This window comes from Chiloscyllium punctatum, chromosome 36, assembly GCF_047496795.1.
Source record: "Chiloscyllium punctatum isolate Juve2018m chromosome 36, sChiPun1.3, whole genome shotgun sequence".
NCBI lineage: Eukaryota > Metazoa > Chordata > Chondrichthyes > Orectolobiformes > Hemiscylliidae > Chiloscyllium > Chiloscyllium punctatum.
This window is the reverse complement of record NC_092774.1, coordinates 39,854,567-39,878,187: the sequence shown is the minus strand read 5'-3', so window position 1 is coordinate 39,878,187 and position 23,621 is coordinate 39,854,567. Positions and strand designations below refer to the sequence as shown.

General features: G+C 45.2%; 1 long non-coding RNA gene and 1 pseudogene across 1 annotated transcript; both read right to left on the bottom strand.

Annotated features, from left to right (window-relative positions):
- Nucleotides 1–23,621, bottom strand: part of LOC140460434 (uncharacterized) — a 38,950-nt pseudogene that overhangs the window by 9,143 nt on the left and 6,186 nt on the right.
- On the bottom strand, nucleotides 7,530–14,365 carry LOC140460441 (uncharacterized). Its single transcript, XR_011954094.1, has 3 exons — nucleotides 14,245–14,365; nucleotides 13,057–13,165; nucleotides 7,530–8,278 (listed from the first exon to the last, which is right to left on the bottom strand). It is a non-coding gene; the product is annotated as an uncharacterized lncRNA (long non-coding RNA).

Sequence of the window (23,621 nt, the reverse complement as noted above, 5' to 3'; positions counted from 1 at the left end):
AGAGGAGAGTGTTAAGCTCCTGGGAGTGGTCATCCACAACAAGCTGTCTTGGATGTATCACTACCTGGTATGGCAACTGTACCATTCAAGATTGGAGACAGTTTCAGAGAGTGGTGAACTCAGCCCGGACAATCACAAAGGCCAACCTCCCATCTATAGAATCCATCTACCAGGCTTGCTGTCAAGGGAAGCCGCCAGCATTCTTAAAGATCCATCCCACTCTGGTAATGTTTGTCTACAATCTCTACCATCGGGAAGAAGGTACAGAAGCCTGAACACACCCACCAGCCAATTTTCTAACAGTTTCTACCCTATTGTTAGAATACTGAATGGACTCTCAAACTCTCAGGACTTGCCTGAACCTGTGTTTTTGTTTTTGCCACTGTTTACCTATTATTTACTATGCCACTTAACTATGTGATCTGCCTTTTTGATCACAAGACAATGCTTTTCACTGTGCCTCAGTACATGTGACAATAAATAAATTCAATTCAGTTCAAGTGGTGGATGTAGTCCAGTTAAAAGGGTGAAAAAGCATTTGGATCAGCAAATGAGTAGGAATGGTTCAGAGGGATATGGGCCAAACACTGGCAGGTGCAACTAGTTGAGTTTGAGAACATAGTCAGCATGGACTAGATGGTCAGAACAGTCTGTTTCTGCACTGACTGACTGTCTAACTGTTCTATACTGGTCTTAAACCCATTTTCTTGCCTCCCCCGAGAACCATCCACTTCCTTGTTGTCGAAAATTCAAATGAACTCAGCCTTGAATATATTCAATGACACCCCCCCAAACTGCAGGAAGACATCGCCACCTCTGAACTCAATTCCTCTTGCTAATGTACCACTTGCCTTGCTCATTGCTTGCTGATATAGAAGGACGCTGAGGCCTGTTTGTATAGCAACACATCATTCCTGATGAAGGGCTCGTGCCTGAAATGTCGAATCCCCTGCTTCTCAGATGCTGCCTGAAACTGCTGTGCTTTTCCAGCCCTACACTTTTCGACTCCAGCATATGCAGTCCTCACTTTCTTCACATCCCAATATATCACTATTTAAGGAATGCGTCTCCTTTCTGCTTTTTTGTAAAACAGCAAATGCGATAACTTCACATTGTGCTACTACATTTGCCATGTGTTTGCAAACTGAGACACAATCTTGGACTAACTTTTCCAGAGTCTCTCCCCTCGCCGGGATTCACTCCCTTTCCTTTCAATTACTGCAAAACAAAAATTGAACCCCAGAATGAAAACAAATGGAAAAGGGAGTGAGAAAATAAAGTGCCGTACTCTCAGATGTCGGACAGAGGAAGGAAGTTGCAGTCTGGCGTAAAGCTCAATCTTTATTCAGAGAGGAACAACAGCAGTAGCAACTTCAGAAGCTCATGATCAAACTTCCGTATTCAGACAATAGCGGGGCTCTGATTGACAAAAGAACCAGGCTCCTTCCGCTCATCCCGAGCTCCCCATTGGTCCATCAAAAGAAGGTCGCGGTCCGTAATTGTGGACAGCGTGAAGCATGCGCAGTTCTTGTTAACACCGCTGAACATGCGCAATAACTACTGACACCGAGGAGTATGCGCAGTGTGGTCTGTGGCGATGCTGGTGTTGCTGACAAGATTTTGTACCCGAATGTCAAATGGCAACAGGAGTTTAAAAAAAAGGTGAAGCCAATTTTTTTTTACCTGTAGCTCGACATTTTATTGCGTTTGCATTTTGTGTGACTCCTCAACTTTTCAATGTCTTTTCCCCAGGGTAGGGGAATCCCAAGCGAGAGGGCATAGATTTCCATTTACAGGGAAAATATTTAAAAGGGACCTCACAGTCAGAAAAAAACAGTTTGAAAGTTAATTCCCCCTCTTATGCCCTGAACAAGATAGATTGTTCACAGCCTATTAATCATGAGTAGCAATGATGTTGTGAAACTTAGAAGGGTTCAAAAACGATTTATAAATAAGTTGCGATGGTTGGAGGGGTTCAGCTGCAGGGACTGTTTTTCATACAGCGTTGGATGCTGAGGGTTTATAAAACCTTATGGAGATTTATAAAATCATGAGGGGCATTGCTATGTTAAATATACAAGGTCTTTTCGCTGGGTGGGAGAGTCCAGAACGAAAATTTTGGGTGAGAGGGGAAAGATATAAAAAGGACCTAAGGGGCAAATTTTTCACGCAAAGGGTGTTGCATGTATTGAATTAGTTGCCAGAAGAAGTGGTGGAGGCTAGTACAATTACAAAATTTAAAAGACATTTGGATGGGTATATGGGCCTAGATTAATTTAGGATACCTGGTCAGCATGGACCGACGGGTTTGTTTCCATACTGTACAACTCTATGGTTCTATTTCTGCATAGTCAGAATCAATTTCACAAGACTAGGAATAGGCCATCCACAAATTACACCCTGTCCTCAACTGTGGACTAACTGGCCATATTTGAATGCAAGTTTCAGAAAGATGTCTGCAGCTTTTTGATAAAGTTGAACATGCTTTCATGATATTTCTGAATATATCATTTTAGCTATTCTCAATTTTAAAGATCAGTCATTTCTCGTGCAGCTGTGTCGACCAGGTAGAGTCATCAACATCCATTCTCTTTCACTCTTCCTAGAAGGGTTTGATACAGCGATTAAAGAGGGTTTGAGGCATCCACAAGGACAGGGAGTGGCTGGAAGAGGAGAGAGAATGGACGGAGGGGCAGAGTGTCAGGGGGTGAGAGAGATAATTGACCGGGGGACAAAGAGTGGGGGGATGAGAACACTGGGGTGATCAGAGGGTGATGGGAATGGAGAAGATTGTGGAGACCGATGGTGAGGGAAAGTGAAAGACTGGTGGGCAGAGGTGGGGAGGAAGAGAATGCAGGGCAGAAGGGTCGAGGTGTAGAGAGAATGGACGGGGGACAGTGGGTGGTGAGAGATTGGACGGGGGGCAGAGGATGGGGGGGAGAGACTGCCCAAATCCCACCTTCCCCAGGACCGGTGTTGATATCTCACGAACTGGAACCCACTCCTCCCACATCAGACTTGGGTCAATCATTTCTCAATATATACGTGGCGAAAGCAGTAGAATCATAATTCTAACAGGCCATTCGGCCCATCGAATTCACACGGAACTTCCAAACAGCATCCCATCCACACCCATCTGCTGACCCTACAGCCCTACAGTTCCTCATGGCTAACCCACTCTAATCTGTACACTTAAGCATGGCCAATCTACCCTAAACTGCAGATCTTTGGACTGTGGGAGGAAACTAGAGCACTCACAGGTAACCCACACAGACACAAGGAGGAGGACGTGCCAAAGTCCACACAGACAGTTGCCCAAGGATGGAATCAAACATGGACCCCTGGCACTGTGAGGCAGCGGTACTAACCACTGAGCCACTGTGCCATCCAGAGTTAGCTTCTAACTTTTCACGCACCCTCAGCAGAGGCTCTCTCCTGACATTTGTGGACCACACCTGCTGTAACCTCCCTTTCCTACATCTTCAGCCCTGAGCACATTGGTTCCCGAATCCTGGCACCAGATAGACACCGATGTCATCTGGCCTCCTGCTACCAACTGCGGAGACCAGAGACAATCCCTATCACTATTCTGTCCCTTACCACCACCTCCCCAATGTTGTTCATACTCCCAGTACCCAGCCAGTTTGCTCCTCCACTTCCTTGCAGCCCTCTCTCCGATCCCCTTTACCTGCCTGATCCACGCTCATACCTCCTGACCCTGTCCACTGACTCAATCAGAAGGGTCTGTCCGGAGAGGAATGACCAACTCCTGGAATAAAATGTCTGGTTATCTTTTTCATCAAAGGTCTGCACCCTCGCTTTCAGCTCCATCTCTCTGAGCCGAATGTCCACCAGTATGTGTTTGCCCTGGATCACAGCATCCAGAACCTCCCACCTTCTGCAAATCAAAAGGCAAGTCCCACCTTACACTCTCCAACGTGTGTTGTGTAACTGCTTAATCATTTCTGGTGGCCGAGCAGAGGCTAAGTTCAACTTGGATTCCAAACTTGGGTATCAATAGCCATGAGGATGGCTTCAAATGGACTTTGGGTTGATGTCACACTACATGTGACTCCACTATACAAAACAGTCTCTCTCTCTCTCTCTCTCTCTCTCTCTCTCTCTCACACACACACACACACATGCACATAAGTCAATAGGGTGAATTTGCGAAATTATATATGCAAATACATTGTATTTTGCTCAAAAAGTGCACAATCTGCAGGCAGTCAATGCATGTAATATTTTATAAATTCCTACTTTGGAAATAGAACCAGTCTGACTCAAGATTGAGATACTGACAGACTTGAACCTCACACCTTCCATGCATTGTCTGAGCTGTCACTTCTTTTTATAAAATAGAGTCATAGAGTCTTAGAGATGTACAGCATGGAAACAGACCCTTCGGTCCAATCCGTCTATACCGACCAGACATCCCAACCCAATCTAATCCCACCTGCCAGCACCCAGCCCATATCCTTCCAAACCCTTCCTATTCATATACCCATCCAAATGCCTCTTAAATGTTACAATTGTACCAGCCTCCACAACATCCTCTGGCAGTTCATTCCATACACGTACCACCCTCTGCGTGAAAAAGTTGCCCCTTAGGTCTCTTTTATATCTTTCCCTCTCACCCAAAAGGAATGCCCTCTAGTTCTGGACTCCGCGACCCCAGGGAAAATACTTTGTCTATTTATCCTATCCATGCCCCTCATAATTTTGTAAACCTCTATAAGGTCACCCTCAGCCTCCGACGCTCCAGGGAAAACAGCCCCAGCCTGTTCAGCCTCTCCCTATAGCTCAAATCCTCTAACCCTGGCAACATCCTTGTAAATCTTTTCTGAACCCTTTAAAGTTTCACAACATCTTATGGGTGGCACGGTGGCACAGTGGTTAGCACTGCTGCCTCACAGCGCCAGAGACCCGGGTTCAATTCCCGCCTCAGGCGACTGACTGTGTGGAGTTTACACGTTCTCCCCGTGTCTGCGTGGGTTTCCTCCGGGTGCTCCGATTTCCTCCCACAGTGCAAAGATGTGCAGGTCAGGTGAATTGGCCATGCTAAATTACCCATAGTGTTCGGTTAGAGGTATGGGTGGGTTGCACTTCGGCGGGTCGGTGTGGACTTGTTGGACCGAAAGGCCTGTTTACACACTGTAATGTAATCTGTAATCTTTCCGATAGGAAGGAGACCAGAATTGCTTGCAATGCTCCAACAATATTCCAATGTCCTGAACAGCTGCAACATGACCTCCCAACTCCTGTACTCAATACTCTGACCAATAAAGGAAAGCATACCAAACGCCTTCTTCACTATCCTATCTACCTTAAGTTATCTCGAGGATATGACTTAAAAGAAGTTCTAGGATTTGCATATTAATGAACTGAAACCTGCAACCCATTCTAAAAGATGAAAGACTTAACTGCAATCTTGGTTTGTTCAATATATCATTTCAGTTGCATGACACTGATCTTTTGCTATAAATTCTGTGTCTTATGATCCTGCTCCACAGCTACCTGATGAAGGAGCAGTGCTCCGAAAGCTCGTGCTCCCAAATAAACCTGTTGGACTATATCCTGGTGTTATGTGATTTTTAACGTTGTTTCTCATGAACACAGCCACAACACTTCCTGCTGCTGCCAGTAAACATTACAATGCTGATGAAACGATGCAGTGCCTGCAGAAATGAAAATCTTAACAGTTTCTAACGATACTTGCTACTGATTCACTGCTCCTTCTGATACACGACTTTGGCACCTTAGTGCTGGAAGCTGAGTGAGCAGCTTTAAAACAGAAGCCTGTTGGATTTTAAATCTTTCAATGTCTGAGTCCGAATTTAGGTAATCTTTATTGCGACCCAACTTTGTTACAGCTTCATGATCTCCCCAGCAAAAAAATTACAAAAAGTAGCTTTCCTTTTCTTCAACAGCTGAAGCTCAAAGCACACACACATCCCTGACCTCCCCTGCCACCCCAGTTGCTTTACTATTGGTAAGCACTGAGGTGTCCCTTTGTAACTGAATCCTTGATACAGTCTTAACCCGGAGGAAGTAATGTCTCACTCAGCAATTTCAACCCATATACTAGATCCAAGTAAATTTCTCCCCACTCATTTTCCGGGGGCAGGGGTGGGGACAGGGGTTTAAAGTCAACCATATTGCAGAGACTCTGGAGTCATGTGTAGGCCAGACCGGGTAAAGGATGCATCTGGGACGACTGAGTGAATCCTTTCCCACAACAGCAGTTTCCTTCCCTAAAAAAAACCATGAGTGAATCAGATGAGGACGTTTTCCCCCTGAAAATGGTTTCATCATTAGATTCTGAACTCCAGATTTCTGACCAAATTCCAATCTGCCGTGGCAGGATTCAAACCCGGGAGTTCCCAGAGTTGAGTGGGTAATCCAGTTGATAATATCACTTGGCCATTGCTCCTTCGCTCCCAGTGATGGCACATGAACTCATTAGTGCCTCCGGAAGTTGTTCACCCAACCAAATCCCTTCCTGCAGTCAGGGCAGGAGAACAGCCTATCCCAGTGTGGACCAACTGGTATGTCTGCAGGGTGGATGAACTCATGAACCCCTTCCTGCAGTGACAGTAGGTGAACGGCCTCTCCCCATTGCGGACCCAAGGATGTTTCAGCAGGCCAGGAGAATTGACGAATGTATTCCTGTACTTGGAGCAAGTGAATGGCTTCTCCCCGGTGTGAACATGCCAGTGCATCAGCTGGTTGCACAACCAACTGAATCCCTTCCCACACACAGAGCAGGAGAATGGCCTCGTCCCTGTGTGAATGCTTCAATGAGTCTCCAGCACTGACGGGGAAGGGTACCCTTTCCCACAGTCCCCACATTTCCACAGTTTCCCCATGGGGAGAGTTTTCCTTGTGTCGCTCTGGGTTTGAAATTACCAACAGAATGGGTACACAGTCTCTTTCCACCGTGAGGGATGAAACTTTGATTCCCCAAACTGAGTAACTGGTTTCAAGCAATTTTCACAATCAGTGCACTGAACTCCCTCACTCGGGTGTCTCCGTATTCTTCCTGCCAAAGTGTCCAAAATCTCTCAAGCAGACAAACGCAAACATTTCTTCTCAATTGGAATGGTTGCTGATATTCAAATCCCAATGAATCAAGATGCTCTGTCAGAAGTTGATGTATCATTTGCTTTCAGATTTCTTTCTACATGTGTTTCTGCAAAAATAAATTCACAAAATACGTGATCACAGTCAGTACTGTTAAATGAACATAACATAGGTGACAATTCCTATAGTTTGTCAGATGCCTGATCACATATTATTCAGGACACAGAAACCCGAAAACCCTCATGCAGCCAGATAGCCTTAAGTGTGTATGGAGGAAATCTTCATTTCGGTGACAATAACCTGGAACAAGCTGCCTACAAAGGCGCTGGAAATGGAGCTGAATCAAGGACAATGAAAATGAAATGTCAAGGCTACTTGAGAAAAACAAACCAGTAAAGTTGCTGAATGACTTTCTGCTGTCCTATTTAATAAAAAAGATGACAAGAAATACAGAATATAACTTCAGTGCTAGATTAGAATGTGAAAAATAATAGCCACAAAGCTTTTATAAAAGTGAATAATATCAGATATACACCATATGGAGCAACATATGTCTACATTTTATAGCAACGTGCCAATCCCTTAGATTCTGCTCCATCCCATGAGTAACTACCCTTTTAAATCTGAACATGAGGAAAGAAGCAAATTGTACTTAAATAAACGTGTCAAACTGAGGGGAAAAATTAATATACCGTTAAGAAGGACAGAGAGCATCTGACACCTTTGCAGAGTCCACTCCCTCCCTCGATTCACTTCAGTTGCTACAAGTGAATAGCGTTTCCTCCCTCTCCCTCTCCCTCTCCCTCCCAGGATGAGGAATGGAAAGGGCGAAGATACTGCTTTGCTCCCACGATTTCTCCATGATGTGGGAATCCTTGTGTCTCTCCAGCTTTGACAATCAGTTGAAAGACCACACATGTATGGAACGTGTTCCATCTATTGCTGCTGCGAATGGGGTGTTGCTATTTCAGGCTGTGTACCCGCTTAAAGCTCTTTCCACAGTCAATTCTTTGGAACACTGTCACTCAGGTATGCATACCTCAGTCTCACTGATGTTTGAAACCTTGTGAAGCAGACAGGACAGGAGAGAAATAAAAAAATTCTACTAGATTCAAAGGCCGATGTCAATGAATTGATTGTCTCTATCAGATCTTGTCTTGAGATTTCTGTCTGTAAATCCTCCCTTTCTCGTATCCTGTAAAAGGAGATTACAGAAGACATTGCTGTCTCAACAGTATAGAAATTCAAAACAGACAATTCTGGTTTCTGTGGAACATTCTTTCTTCTCTCCCTCCCTCAAAAATGTGAATCTTAATGCTACAGTCTCCCTCCATTCTTACTCTGCTGTAGCTATTATCACCTTCATTCCCATTCTCCTGAAAATGCTGAAAAATGTTGACTGACATATCCTGTGGAACCCTAAGTCTGAATATCATACATAAGTTGAAGCATTTTATCCATATCTCCCCTGTCAAGGTCCCACAGGATGTTTATAAGCACTTCGGCCAAAATTATCCATTCACCCCATCGAATCTGCTCCACCATTTATTACCATAATGATTAATATTATAATCCGAAAATCCACATTCATGCCTTATTATTGATTCCCCTGTTGATTAAAATTCTGCCCAACATTTGCCTTGATTATACTTAGTGATTGAACTTCCATAGCCCTGTCATTCATTACCCTCTGAGAGAAGATGTCCACCTCATCTCCATAATAAATATGCAAACACTTAAGATTAGAGGCTATTCCTTCTGGTCTGAGATTCTCCCACGAATGAACACTACCTTTTTGGCAACTAACCTTTCATGCCCACTCAAATTCTGATATTTATTCATTAAGATCTCCTCTCATTCTTCCAAACTCGAACGAATGCTCAACAAAGCGACTCAACCTTGCATCATTAGCAAACATGTCAATTCCCGGGATTAATTTTGTGGACGCTCCCAATGTTTCTGTCATCTCTACTTTGAGGGACCAGAGTGCAAAACACTCAAGTTACAGCATAATAAAAGAATGATAAATAATGGACATTTTTTGATCAGAAATTCAAAAATGTGCAAAAATATTCAGATGGAAAAGAGTCAAATCATATCGTGTTAAGGAGCCTGATGGCTTGGAGGAAGAAACTGCTGCCTAGTCTGGTCGTGATAGATTGAATTGGGAGGTGGGTGTGAGGATCTAAAGTTGGAATTTAGGCAACAAAATATGTCGATTTTTATTTCAACAAAATGGCTTCTCGATTTAAAAGAATACTACAAAATGGCCTGTGAACCGTACTGCTGATTCACAGAATTAACTTGCAGTTCAAAGATAAGAGGACAATAGAATTTTCATAAGATGAATACTCACACATTAATTGACCATTTGAACTAACCTTGAACTAATACATGGCATGACAATTTATGTAAATTAGATATCCTTCTTAAAGAAAATATCATTGGATTAATATCGTGTCACCTTATTATATGGGATTCGTCTTTCTCGTAATTAAGACTACTATTTCTTTAAAAACATATAAATAATGTGCAATTTTCAAATGCAATTGCACAACTTCATCACAGAACACAGAATCTTCTTTGAAAATTGCTGAACTCTGAGGGGAGGGTTGGAATCTGAATTCCCAAGCTTTGTTAAATTTTGTTTTTTTTAAAAAAGTTCTTTCTCCCGAGCTTCGTTGCTTTCAGAAGTAAAACAAAATCAATCTCCAGAGATTGGTTATTTTCTGGTGTTATCCTTTTAATAGAAAAAAATTCGATCGCTTAAAATTCATTTATTTTCGGTTTGGGTTGTGTTAACTTCGTTACTTTTCGGTTTAAAAAAAACTCCGATTGCCTGAACTTCGTTTATTTTCGGGTTCGTTTCATTTGAACTTCGTTATTCTTCGGGTTGTAGCTTCGTTTATTTTGCGGTCGCGTCATTTAAACATCGTTACTTTTCGGTTTAAAGAAACTCCGATTGCCTTCGTTTATTTTCGGGTTCTGGTCGTTAAACTTCGTTACTTTTCGGGTTTTGAAAAAACTCCGATTGCCTTGATTTAGAGATGCTGGTGTTGGACTGGGGTGTACAAAATTAAAAATCACACAACACCAGGTTATCGTCCAATTGGTTTAATTGGAAGCACACTAGCTTTCGGAGCGACGCTCCATCAGGTGATTATAGAGGGCTCGATCGTAACACAGAATTTCTAGCAATAATTTGCAGTGTGATGTAACTGAAATTATACATGAAAAATTGATTGTCTGTTAAGCCTTTCATCTGTCAGAATACAGTGATAGTTTCACTTCTTTCATGTGTAAATCACAAAACCCTTTTTTTAAAGTTGCATTCTCGGGTTAGCTGTTAACAATGGTGATAGCTAGACAATATGTTGAAGGAGTTAGCCCCCTGTGTTCTCTGTCTATGACCTGATGTTTAGATTGATTCTAATCTAAAAAATTATATAACAGAGTTTTACATAAATTCGTACAGTTTTTGAGCTCAGAGTTCTACAGCAATGGATGCAGTTTTTGAGCAAAGTGCAATGTAACTCTGCAAGTACAAATTCAGCACACAAAGTATATGTGTGCATGTGGGTCTTTGTCTGTGTGTGTGTGTGTCTATCTGGGTTGGGAGTTGTGAGTGTGAAGTGAGTGCACAGTGTCTTAAGTGTGTGGGGGGGTGCATGTGTGAGTGTGTGAGTGCCTGTGTGCACATCTGTGTGTACCTGTGTCCATGTGTGTTTGTGTAGGAATATCTATGTGTGTGTGTGGTGCAATGGTGATCACTTGTAATGTGACATGAACCCAAGGTCCCGGTTGAGGCCCTCCCTATGGGTACCGAACTTAGCTATCAGCCTCTGCTCGGCCACTTTTCTCTGCTGCCTGTCCCGAAGTCCACCTTGGACGATGGTCACCCGAAGGTCCGAGGCTGAATGTCCTGGACCACTGAAGTGTTCCCCAAATGGGAGGGAACCCTCCTGTCTGTTGATTGTTGTGCGGTGCCCATTCATCCGTTGTCGTAGCCTTTGCTCGGTTTCCCTAATGTACCATGCCTCCGGGCATCCTTGCCCACAAAGTATAAGATAGACAACGTTGGCTGAGTCACATGAGTACCTGCCATGTACAAGGTGGGAGGTGTTCCCACGCATAATAGTGGTATCTATGTCCACAATGTGACACGTCTTGCAGCGTCCACCGTGACAGGGTTGTATTGAGTTGTCCTGAGAGCAATGATCTGTTTGAGGTTTAGCGGTTGTTTAAAGGCAAGTAGCGGAGGTGTGGGGAAGGTCCTGGTGAGGTGCTCATCCTCATTGATAAGGTGTTGCAGGTCATGAAGAACATGGCGTAATTTTTCAGCCCCTGGGAAGTACTGAACAACGAAGGGTACCCTGTCAGTTGCAGCACGTGTCTGTCTCCTGAGGAGGTCATTATGGTTCCTTGCTGTGCCACAGACTCCCCTACCCTGGGGAAAAGACTTTAAGTACTCACCCTATCCATGCCCCTCACAAATATCTATAAGATCACCATGCAGCCTCTGATGCCCCAGGGTAAATATTCCCAGCCTATTCAGCCTCTCCATGTAGCTCAAACCCTCAAAATCTGGCAACAGCCTTGTCAATCTTTCAAAGTATCACCCATGTTGCCTACAGCAGGGAGACCAGAACTGAACACAGTATTCCAAAAGTGGCCTGACCAATGCCCTGCACATCCACAACTTAACCTCTCAACTCCTGTACCCTCTGCTCTGACCAATAAAGGCCAGCATACCAAACGCCTTCTTCACTATCCTGCCTACCTGTGACTCCAATTTCAAGGAACTATGAACCTGCAGTCCAAGGTCTCTTTGCTCTACAACACTCGCCTTAACTGTGTCAGTCCTGGCTGAATTCACTTCTCCTTATCAACAGCTCAAGGCCAGGAGCCTGGAACATTTGAGGTCTTTTTCATGTATGGAACTGTTTTTCTCATTCCTTGACTGTTGATATGGTAGGTTACTGGCCTTGTAAGTCTGCTGTTAGATCAGTTTAACTTTACATTTTTTTTCTGCCTGTCTGCAAAGTCAGGCCCTTACTTCTTTGTTTCCCTATGCATTTATAGATTTCACAATAAATGTTCATTTTCCATTACACCAGCTAGGTACCTTTTAAATGCTGTAATTGTACTAGCCACCACTACTTCCTCTGGCAGCTCATTCCTTACACACACCATTCTCTGAATATAGGAGTTGCCCCTTAGGTTCATTTTAAATCTCACCCTCACCCTGAAGCTATGACCCATCCAGGGAAAAGATCTTGTCTATTTACCCTATCCATGCTCCTCCTTATTTTATAAAAGTTTGTAGGGTCACCCCTCAGCCTCTGGCACTCGAGAGAAAACAGCCCCAGCCTGTTCAGCTCAAACCCTGACAACATCCTTGTCAATCTTTTCCGAACACTTTCAAGTTTCACAACATCCTTCCTCTAGTAGAGAGACCAGAACTGCACACAATATTCCAAAAGTGGCCTAACCAATGTCTGGTGCAGCTACAACATAAATTCAACTCCTACAATCAGAGGGTTGGGAAAGTTTTCAAAACCCACAAAAGACAGGGGAAAGAACGGAGGGGCAAACCGAACTTTTGCGGGTCAGCTTGGCCATCAGGGCGGGGGGTGGGAATGAGGGAAGGAAGCTGAATGTGCTGGAGCCAAGGCGCAGGAAGAACAGAGGATGCAAAACCGGCGTGAAGCTGCAATGAGGAATATTGCATTTAATGTGCAAAACCGGCGTGAAGCTGCAATGAGGAATATTGCATGTGATGTACTTGCACCTGTTGCAGTTACTTGTGGGAATCAGCTGTATTTTAAAAATAAAAACAGAAAACCTAGCTACCCCTGACACAAAACTACGTGGAAGCCATTTTGTCACGAAGCAATGTTTGCAGTAAAATGTAGCCTGTTAACATAATGCTGTCTGAGCCCTGGCTAAGGAATTCTGTTTTGACAGCCTGACCTTGCAGCTGCGGGCTGTCTCTGCTCCTCGGGCCATTAGACTGTGCTGCTTCATAGGATGATGGATTGGTTCTCTCTGTCCCTCATCGGTAATTCGAGCCTAGCTGAACCTGCAGTATAAGATAACATTCAGATTTGTAGACATTAAGAAACGTAGGTCTGGACAACGTAAGTGAAACTTACAACTGTCCCTCAGTTGCATAATTAATGGAGGTTGTGCTTGTGATTTACCATCAAACTTGTAACATTCTGTTTTACATTAGTATACGTCAGACTTTATTTGACTCCCCATGGCAACGAATAAAGCTAGTTAATTGCTCAAGATCTCCTCTCCTGACTACTTTGCTTTAAACGATTTGACACACGAGTTACTTTGCCCCAACAGTACTAATACTAACATCGAAGGGAGAGAGAATTCCTCAAGTAGGGCACTCTCAGAATCTGGGACAGCCATATTTCTGGTTTATTTCCTAATGAACAAACATTAAGCATTTATTTATTTCTGATTTTGTTTCATTTATCTTGTTTGATTCCCTGCTCTGACTACACTCTGTGTCTGGATGGGTGATAGGCTGAGATTCGGGTTGGCTTTCGATTGACTGAATGTTTTCTTGTTCTGGAAGCTGTAAAAGAGGCGTGAAAGCTTCTGCAGAAGTCCAGCAAAGCTGAGGACAGACCGACATCTTATTCAGTGGGAACAGGGAGATCAGAGGACAGAGAAATCAGGCCCTGAAACCCGAGCTGACACCAGACTACCGTGTGCTCAGTGCTTTGATGAGCAGTGCTAACCCTCTGCCTTTACCTCGCTTCCCATCTGACTCCCCCCTCAATATTCAGGATCCAATCCTTGCCATCCTGAAGCCATGTCTCTGTGAGGAATCTCAGACAATAATTATTCACTTCAGTATGTGCAGTTAATTCATTCACTTTTGTTACAATGTGGCACACATTCAGACACATGTATCGTTTCAGGTTTTGTGACATTAGTGTCCAGTTTCGATTGTTGGTCTATTGGTGACGCTGTTGCTTGGTGACGGTGAGGCTCTCCCGGCCCCGCCCATCCCTCCGTGCAGACGTCACGCGGGGGCGAAGGCGGTTGGGAGGAGAGGTCGCTCGAGCGGGGAAGGGGCGGGAGGGCGGCCGTTAGGAAAATGGCGCCGCGCGGCCCGGGGCAGACACCATCACTAACCTTGTACTTGTGCTTTTTACCGTCACTGATTTTTTTTCATCCTTGTACTTTTCACCCTTGCGGACTAATGTAATTTACAGATTAAGGTGTAGGTTATGGCGGATTGGCCATGCTAAATTACCCATAGTGCCCCGGGATGGGCAGGTTGTTTTGGATTGGTAATGCTAAATTACCCATAGTGCCCTGGGCTGTGCAGGTTAGGGGGGATTAGCCATGAGAAATACAGGGTAAAAACAAGGACTGCAGATGCTGGAAACCAGATTCTTGATTAGAGTGGTGCTGCAAAAGTACAGCAGTGCAGGCAGCATCCGAGGAGCAGGAAAATGGGCATTTCAGGCAAAAGCCCTTCATCAGGAATAGAGGCAGAATGCCTGCAGGGTGGAGAGACAATTGAGAGGAGGGTGGGGGTGGGGAGAAAGTAGCATAGAGTACGATGGGTGAATGGGGGTGGGGATGAAGGTGATAGGTCAGAGAGGAGGGTGGAGTGGATAGGTGGAAAGGAAGATAGGCAGGTAAGACAAGTCATGGGGACAGTGCTGAGCTGGAATTTTGGAGCTGGGGTGAGGTGGGGGAAGGGGAAAAACAGAGTGAGGGGATGGATATGGGTGGGACACTCTTCAGAGGGCCAGTGTAGAATAGTTAGGCCGAATGGCCTGCTTCCACATTGTTGGGATTCTATTGACTCCCCTAAAAAAGGAGCATTTTATCGGCATCTATCTTATCAAGCCCTTTTCAGAATTCTATTGGTTTCAATAAGATCACCTCCAGTTCATAGAGGTATACAGCACAGAAACAGACCCTTCGGTCCAACTCGTCCGTGCCGGCCAGGATTCCCAAACTAAACCAGTCCCACATTCATCTAAACGTTTCTATTCATGTACCTATCTGAATGTCGTTTAAATGTTGTAACTGTACCTGCATCTACCACTTCCTCAGCAAGTTCATTCCACACACAAACCACCCTCTGTCAAATCAGTGCCCCTCCAGTTCCTTTTAAATCTCTCTCCTCTCACCTTGAAAGAATACGCCCCCTAGTTTTGAGCTCCCCTACATGAAGGAAGAGCCCTTTGCTATTCACCGAACCTCCACTCCACATGATTTTATAAATCTCGATGAGGTCACCCCTCAACCTCCTTGTGCTCAGTGAAAGATGTCCCAGCCTCTTCTTATAACTCAAACCTTCCAGTCCTGGCAATGTCCTAGTAAATCTTTACCGTACCCTCTCTAATAGTCTTCTTTGTATTACAGGGCCACCCGAACTGTTCCCAGTACTCTAAACCACCGTCTACCAGTGATACAACTTTCAAAGAACTACATACTTAAACCCCTCCTCCCCTTGTCTCTGGTTTGGAGAGATACGGGCCGGGTGCTGGCAGGTGGGACTAGATTGGGTTGGGATAGCTGGTCGGCGTGGATAGGTTGGACCGAAGGGTTTGTTTCCATGCTGTATATCTCTATGACTCTGTCTCTCTCTTTTACAACATGACCCAGGCTCCTACAATTAACTGTACACGTCCTGCCCTTTCTTGTTTTAGTAAAACGTAAAGCCTTGCATTCATACCTGTCTCTTACACACATGCACCAACACTCTCACAGACTTATACTCCACCACACTTTCACTTTACAAAGCATGCACACACACTTACACATACACTCACGCACAAACTCAAATGCACACAATCACAGCAATCTAGGTTTGTTCAATATATCCTATCAGTTGCATGACACGTTGATCTTTTGCTATAAAATGTAATGTCTTTGATCCTGCTTCACAGCTACCCAATGAAGGAGCAGCATTCCAAAAGCTGGTGCTTTCACATAAACCTGGTGTTGTGTGAGTTTTTAAATTTTATCCACCCCAGTCCAAAACTGGCACCTCCACATCTCGTGAACACAGCCCAAACGTCCCAGTGCTGCCAGGAAACTTTACAATGCTGATGAAATGTCGCAGTACCTGTACTCCTGAAAAGTTTACAACTTCTAACAATACTAGCTCCTCATTCACTGCTCGATCTGAAACACAACATTGGAAACTGAGTGCAGGAGGCTGAAAGAAATGAGCAGCTTTAAAACAAAAACCTCTTGGAGCTCAAAACTTTCAATGAGAGTCTGAACCCGGCAGTAAGTTCAGGTAACCTTTAATGCGATCCGGCTTTGTTACAGCTTCAGATCCCCCCAGCATAAAAAGAGAAAAAGTAGCTACATTTCAAACAGCTCAAGACCAAAGTGCCCGCACATCCCCCCACAACCACACTTTCCTTAGTATTGGTCACCACCGAGTTGTCCCTTTGTAATTGGATCCTTGGTACAGCCTTAACCTGTGGGAAGTATTGCCTCACTCAGTAATTTCAACCTATATCCTGAATCCAAGTAAGTTGGATGGGCAGTGTCGAGTCAACCACACTGCTGTGGGTCTGGAGTCGCGTGTAGGCCAGCCTGGGTAAAGAATGCAGCTGGAACGACTGAGTGAATCCTTTCCCACAACGGCAGTTTCCTCCCCTAAAAAGGATGTGAGTGAATCAGATGGGGGTTTTCTCCACCCACCCCCACCAAAAAATGGTTTCATCGTTAGATTCTGAACTCCAGTTTCTGACCAAATTCCAATTCTGCCATCTGCCGCGGCCGGATTCGAACCCAGTAGCCCCGAAACTGGGTTGACAGTCCAGTCGACAATGGCACTCGGCCGTTGCTGCTTCAGTGCGTCCACAAATGGGAGGAGCAGGTGAACAGCCTCTCCCTGGTGTGGAGACACTGGTGGGTCAGCAGCTTAAATTGAGCAGGTGAACCCCGTCCTGCACTCGGGGCCCCTGAAGGGCCTCTCCCCCTAGTGGAGCCGCCCGTGCCTCTGCAGGTGGCTCACCTGACTGAACCCCTCCCCACACTCTGAGCAGCTGAAAGGCCTTTCCCCCGTGTGGATCCGCCGGTGGGTCAGCAGGGTGGAGGCCTGGGTAAAGGTCTTCCCACACTCGGGGCAGCTGAAGGGCCTCTCCCCCGTGTGGATCCTCCGGTGCCTCAGCAGGGCAGAGGCCTGGGTAAAGGCCTTCCTGCACTGGGGGCAGCTGAACGGTCTCTCCCCCGTGTGGACCCGCCAGTGCGTCAGTAGGTTGGAGGAATTGCGAAAGGCCTTCCCGCACTCTGTGCAGGGGAATGGCCTCTCCCCCAAGTGGATCCGCTGGTGCCTCAGCAGGGCTGAGGAATCACGAAAAGCCTTCCCACACACGGGGCAGCTGAATGGCCTCTCCCCTGTGTGCACCCGCCGGTGGGTCAGCAGGGCGGAGGAATCACGAAAAGCCTTCCCGCACTCAGGGCAGATGAAGGGCCTCTCCCCTGTGTGGATCCGCCGGTGGGTCTGAAGGTTGGAGGAATTACTGAAGGCCTTCCCGCACTCGGGGCAGCTGAAGGGCCTCTCCCCTGTGTGGATCCGCCAGTGGGTCAGCAGGGCGGAGGAATCACAAAAAGCCTTCCCGCACTCAGGGCAGATGAGGGGCCTCTCACCCATGTGGACTCGCTGGTGGGTCAGCAGGTCGGAGGAATCGCTGAAGCCCTTCCCGCAAACATAGCAGAAGAACTGCTTCTTCCCGGTGTGGCTGCGCCGATCAGTCTCCAGGACAGACGGGACATGGAAACCTTTCCCGCAATCGCCACACTTCCATGGTTTCTCCACGGGGCAGGATTCCTCGGGTTTCTCCATGGCCAATGCTTCAGCCACACACAAACGCGTGTGGAGCCCCTCCCCACCGTGAATTTCTTTTTCCAGGCTGTATAACTGTTTCAGGCTCCACACTCAGTGTGCTGCAACAGGAGGGTCTCTCATCCAGTCCCACTGATGCTGAAAATGTGCTCAAACTGGAACCAAAAGGCTTTGCTCCTTCTCACAGAATCATAGTTGGAAAATTGTTGTCGTCCCAATGGAGTGAGTGACTGTCAGACATTGATGTCAAAGTGAGGACTGCAGACAATGGAGAGCCCTTCAATCTGTTGATTTTGAAATTTCTGTCTTCAGGTCGTCCAATACTCTGTTAAAAAGAGATTACAAAAGTGATCATTGTCAGTGCAGGGTAGAAATTCAGAACAAGGAATTCTACTTTCTGTGGAATATTCTTTTCTTTTGTTATTCCACAAAATTGAAAGCACCATCCCACTCTCTCTCTCCCCCTCTGTTCTCACTCCGCTCTAACTAACTCCCCTGAAGATGCTGATTCAGGATCTTACAGGGGCAGAAAAGCAAAAACGTGAAGACTAACGTCAAGATAAATCCACCTGAAAGTGAATATCTTTCACAACACTGGGATACTGCTGAGAGCGAGCAGGTCTGCCCCTCAGGTCCCTATTAAATCATTCCCCTCTCAGCTCAAACATATGTCCTCTAGTTCTGGACTCCCATACCCAGGGGAACAGACCTTGAATATTCACCCAATCCATGCTCCTTATGAACATCCACCAGACACTAGACAATAGGTGCAGGAGTAGGCCATTCTGCCCTTCAAGCCAGCACCATCATGGCTGATCATCCACAATCAGTATCCTGTTCCTGCCTTATTCCCATAACCTTGGATTCCACTAACCTTTAAGAGCTCTATCAAACTCTTTCTTGAAAGTATCCAGAGACTTGGCCTCCACAGCCTTCTGGGACAGAACATTCCATACACCCACCACTCTCTGGGTGAAGAGGTTTCTCTTCAACTCCGTTCTAAGTGGCCTACCCCTTGTTTTTAAACTGTGTTCTCTGGTTCAGGACTCACCCATCAGTGGAAACATGCTTCTTGCCTCCAGAGTGTCCAATCCTTTAATAATCTTGTACATCTCAATCAGATCCCCTCTCAGCTTTCCAAACTCAAGTGTACACAAGCCCAGTCACTCCAATCTTTCAGCGTAAGGTAGTCCCGCCATTCTGAGAATTGACCTTGTGAACCTATGCTGCATTCCCTCAATAGCCAGAATATCTTTTCTCAAATTTGGAGACCAAAACTGTGCACAATATTCCAGGTGCAGTCTCACCAGGGCCCTGTACATCTGCAGAAGGACCTCTTTGCTTCTATACTCAATTCCTCTTGTTATGAAGGCCAGCATGCTATTAGCTTACTTCACTGCCTGCTGTACCTGCATGCTTACTTTCATTGACTAATGTACAAGAACACCTAGATCTCCTTTACTTAACTTGACTCCATTTAGGCAGTAATCTGCCTTCCTGTTCTTGCCATCAAAGTGGATAACCACACATTTATCCACATTAAACAGCATCTGCCATGCATCCGTCCACCCACCTAGCCTATCCAGGTCACCCTGTATTCTCCTAACATCCTCCTCACATTTCACCCTGCCACCCACCTTTGTGTCATCAGCAAATTTGCTAATATTACTTTTAATACCTTCATCTATATCATTAATGTACATTGTAAAAAGCTACAGTCCCAGCACTGATCCCTGCGGCACATCACTGGTCACTGCCTGCCATTCCGAAAGAGAGCCGTTTATCACTATTCTTTGTTTCCTGTCAGCCAACCAATTTTCAATCCATGTCAGTATTTTGCCCTCAATACCATGTGCCCTAATTTTGCTCACTAACTTCCTATGTGGGACTTTGTCAAAGACTTTCTGAAAGTCCAGGTATACTACATCCACTGGATCTCCCTTGTCCATCTTCAGAGTTACATCCTCAAAAAATTCCAGAAGATTAGTCAAGCATGATTTCCCCTTCATAAGTCCGTGCCGACTCTGACCTATCCTGTTACTGCTATCCAGATGTGTTGTAATTTCATCCTTTATAATTGACTCCAGCATTTTTCCCACCACTGACGTCAGACTAACTGGTCTATAATTCTGTTTTCTCTCTCCCTCCCTTCTTAAAAAGTGGGACAACATGAGCCACCCTCCAATCTGCAGGAACTGATCCTGAATTTATAGAACATTGGAAAATGATCACCAATGCTTCCACGATTTCTCCCAGTCTACCTGCATGTTGAAATCCCCCATAACAACTGTACTAATATCTTTGTGACAGGCCAATTTCAGCTCCTTATTCAACTTACACACGACATCCAGGCTACTATTTGGGGGCCTGTAGATAACTCCCATTAGGGTCTTTCTACCCTTAGAATTTCTCAGTTCCAGCCACACTGACTCTACATCCCCTGATTCTAGATCCCCCCGTGGAAGGGACTGAATATCATTCCTTACCAACAGGGCCGCCTCACCCCCTCTGCCAGTTTATCTGTCCTTATGATAACATGTATACCTTGAATATTCATTTCCCAGGCTCTGTCCACTTGAAGCCACATCTCAGTTATCCCCACATCATCGTAACTGCCAATTTCCAAATGAGCCTGAAGCTCATCCACCTTATTTATAATGCTTCGTGCATTCATATTTAATATTTTTAATTTGTTACTCCCCTCACCCTCCCTATCAATCCCTATTTCACTTGACCTTACGGCATGATCCTTTTCTTTTGAGTTTTCTGCTCCATTGATTCCATTGTCTTTATTTACTTCTCTTGTTCTAACTTTCTTCTTAAACTTCCAGTTTGTTCCCCCCACCCCGCTATTTAGTTTAAACGCAGCTGTGTTGCAGTGGCAAACCTACCTGCCAGAATGCTGGTCCCCCACCTGTAAGTTGCAATCCGTCCCTCTTGTATAATTTATCCTTACCACTAAACATCAGCCTCTCATGCTCCAGGGAAAATATCCCTGGCCTATTCAGCCTCCCCCTGTAGCGCAAACCCTCCAACCCTGGCAACAGCCTTGTAAATCTTTTCCAACTCCTGTCAAAGTTTCACAACATCCATCCTCTAGCAGAGATACCAGAACTGAATGCAGTATTCCAAAAGTGGTCTCACCAATGTCTTGTACAGCTGCAACATGACCTCCCAACCCCTATACTCAATGCTCTGACAAATAAAGGAAAGCATCCCAAACGCTTTCTTCACTATGTTGATGAGACTCTGCTTTCAAGGAACTATGAACCTGCACTCCAAGGTCTCTTTGTTCTATAACTGAACATTTGGATAAGTACTTGAATAGGAAAGGTTTGGAGGCATATGGCCCAATCTAGGTGGGACTAGCTTCGTTTCTGAATATAGTCAGCATGGACTAGTTGGACTGAAGGGTCTGTTTCTGTGCTGTCTGACTAACTATTCTGTACTGGTCTTGAAACCATTTTCTTGCCTTTCCCCACAAACATCCACTTCTTCGTTGTTCCAAAATCAGATGAGTTCAGCCTTGAATATATTCAATGACCCTCTAACTGCAGGGAGACATCCCCACTTCTGAACTCAATTCCTCTTGCTAATATACCACTTGCCTTGCTGATTGCTTGCTGCACCTATCTGACAACTGGCAGTGACTGGTGTAGGAGGACGCTGCGGCCCCTTTGCACATCCACACATCATTCCTGATGAAGGGCTGGTGCCTGAAACATCAACTCTCCTGCTCCTCGAATGCTGTATGACCTGCTGTGCTTTTCCAGCACCACACTTTTCGACTCTGATCTCCAGCATTGGAAATTCACCTCCTTTCTCCTTTTTTTTTTCCATAGCAAAGGCTGTAACTTTACATTGTGGCACTCCATTTGCCATGTGTTTGCCAACTGTGGTCTTCTCTACATCGTGGAGACTGAGCATAAACTTGGGGAACGGTTCGCCGAGCATCGCAGCTGGGTCCACAGAAGCTGACTGGACCTCCCAGTCACCACTCATTTTAATTCCCCTTCCACATATGACCATCTTTGGCCTCTTCCATTGCCACAACAAAGCAAACTGCAAATTGGAGGAACAACACCTCATCTTGTGCCTGGGCAGCTTGCAGCCCTAAGGATCAACATTGAGTTCTCCAATTTCAAATCACCTCCCTTCACCACTCTGGAAAAAGGTGGTGAGAAAAGAGAGTACCGTGCTCAGAGACGTTGGACAGGGGAAGGACATTGCAGTCTGGGGTGAAGCTCAACCTTCATTCAGAGAGAGAGAGAGGAGCAATAGCAGCTTCAGAAGCTCATGGTCCAACTTCTGCATTTAGACAATGGCGGGGCTCTGATAGGCAGGAGGACAATTCCAACTCTGGACTCCTCCCGTGGGTTAAACTTGTATGTCTGGTGATCTTACTCTATGAGTTATTAACTGTGTACATTATGCAACTTATGGTGGTGCCCGTTCGGTCGCCGACTTTCTCCTGACGGTTTGGTGGCATCCCCGCCTCCAACAACGAGCTCAAAGGGTTAGCGGCCGGTGTCTTATTTGTCAGGAACATAACCCCGGAAAAGGCTTGCCTTGCACTCCGGGTCGAACTCCCTTGCCGGAGGGTCCCTTTGAGACACTTCAACTGGACTTCATCAAGTTGCAGAAATGTCAGTGCTATAAATATGTTTAGCTTATTGTTGATGTTTTTTTCTAAGTGGATTGAAGCCTACCATTCCCCTAACACTGCTGCTGAGACTGTGGTGAAGATTTTGCTTAAGGAAATTATTCCTTGCTTCGGTATACCTGCATGCATTAGCTTGGTCCATGGACAGCACTTTGTTGGTAATAGTAATGAAGAACTCTTGATAAAGTACAGATTTGAGACGGCCCAAGGAATTCCTTATGAACTCAACTTGCAAGCCTCTCTTGGTTCATCCCGGAGATCGTACCTTTGGTAGTCTGGAAATTTACAAAAACTCTTGCAGGCAGTTTTAGTTTAATTTTAATCATCCCTTTCATTTACTAATAGCATCACTGTTACAACAAAACACTGATACCTATAGGCCAGGCTAACTGGATTCTAATAACCCAGGAGAGTAGGACATCACTCTTCCTTCAAGAGCCCTGGCAGGCTACTCTCTTGTACTATCACAAACAGACTACCTTTATAGCTGAAAACATGTTGCTGGAAAAGCGCAACAGGTCAGGCAGCATCCAAGGAGCAGGAGAATCAACGTTTCAGGCATGAGCTCCTGCTCCTTGGATGCTGCCTGACCTGCTGCGCTTTTCCAGCAACCCATTTTCAGCTCTGATCACCAGTATCTGCAGTCCTCACTTTCTCCTAGAAGACTACCTTTATACACAAGTTTACAAAGGCTATACTGTCACAAACACAAAAAGTTAACAAAAGCACTGCATGTTCTGAACTAGACAGATAATAGTGAAGGACAATAATTCAAGGGAGAAGTCAATTTGTAGCGAGTTTCATTTTGAGGTCAGAATCAAACACTTATTAATTTCACAAAGGAACAGCCGTGAGTGTTATCACTCAGTGTCCTGTTTATACAGATTCACTGATGTTCAGGCAAACGTTCTTAATTGTCTTACTCTCCCTGCCTATTTTCTATTGTGCAGCAAGTGTGTTGTATAATTCAAAGTTAAACATTTTAGTCAAAATGTTTAAGGATAAGTTTTCCAATACGATATG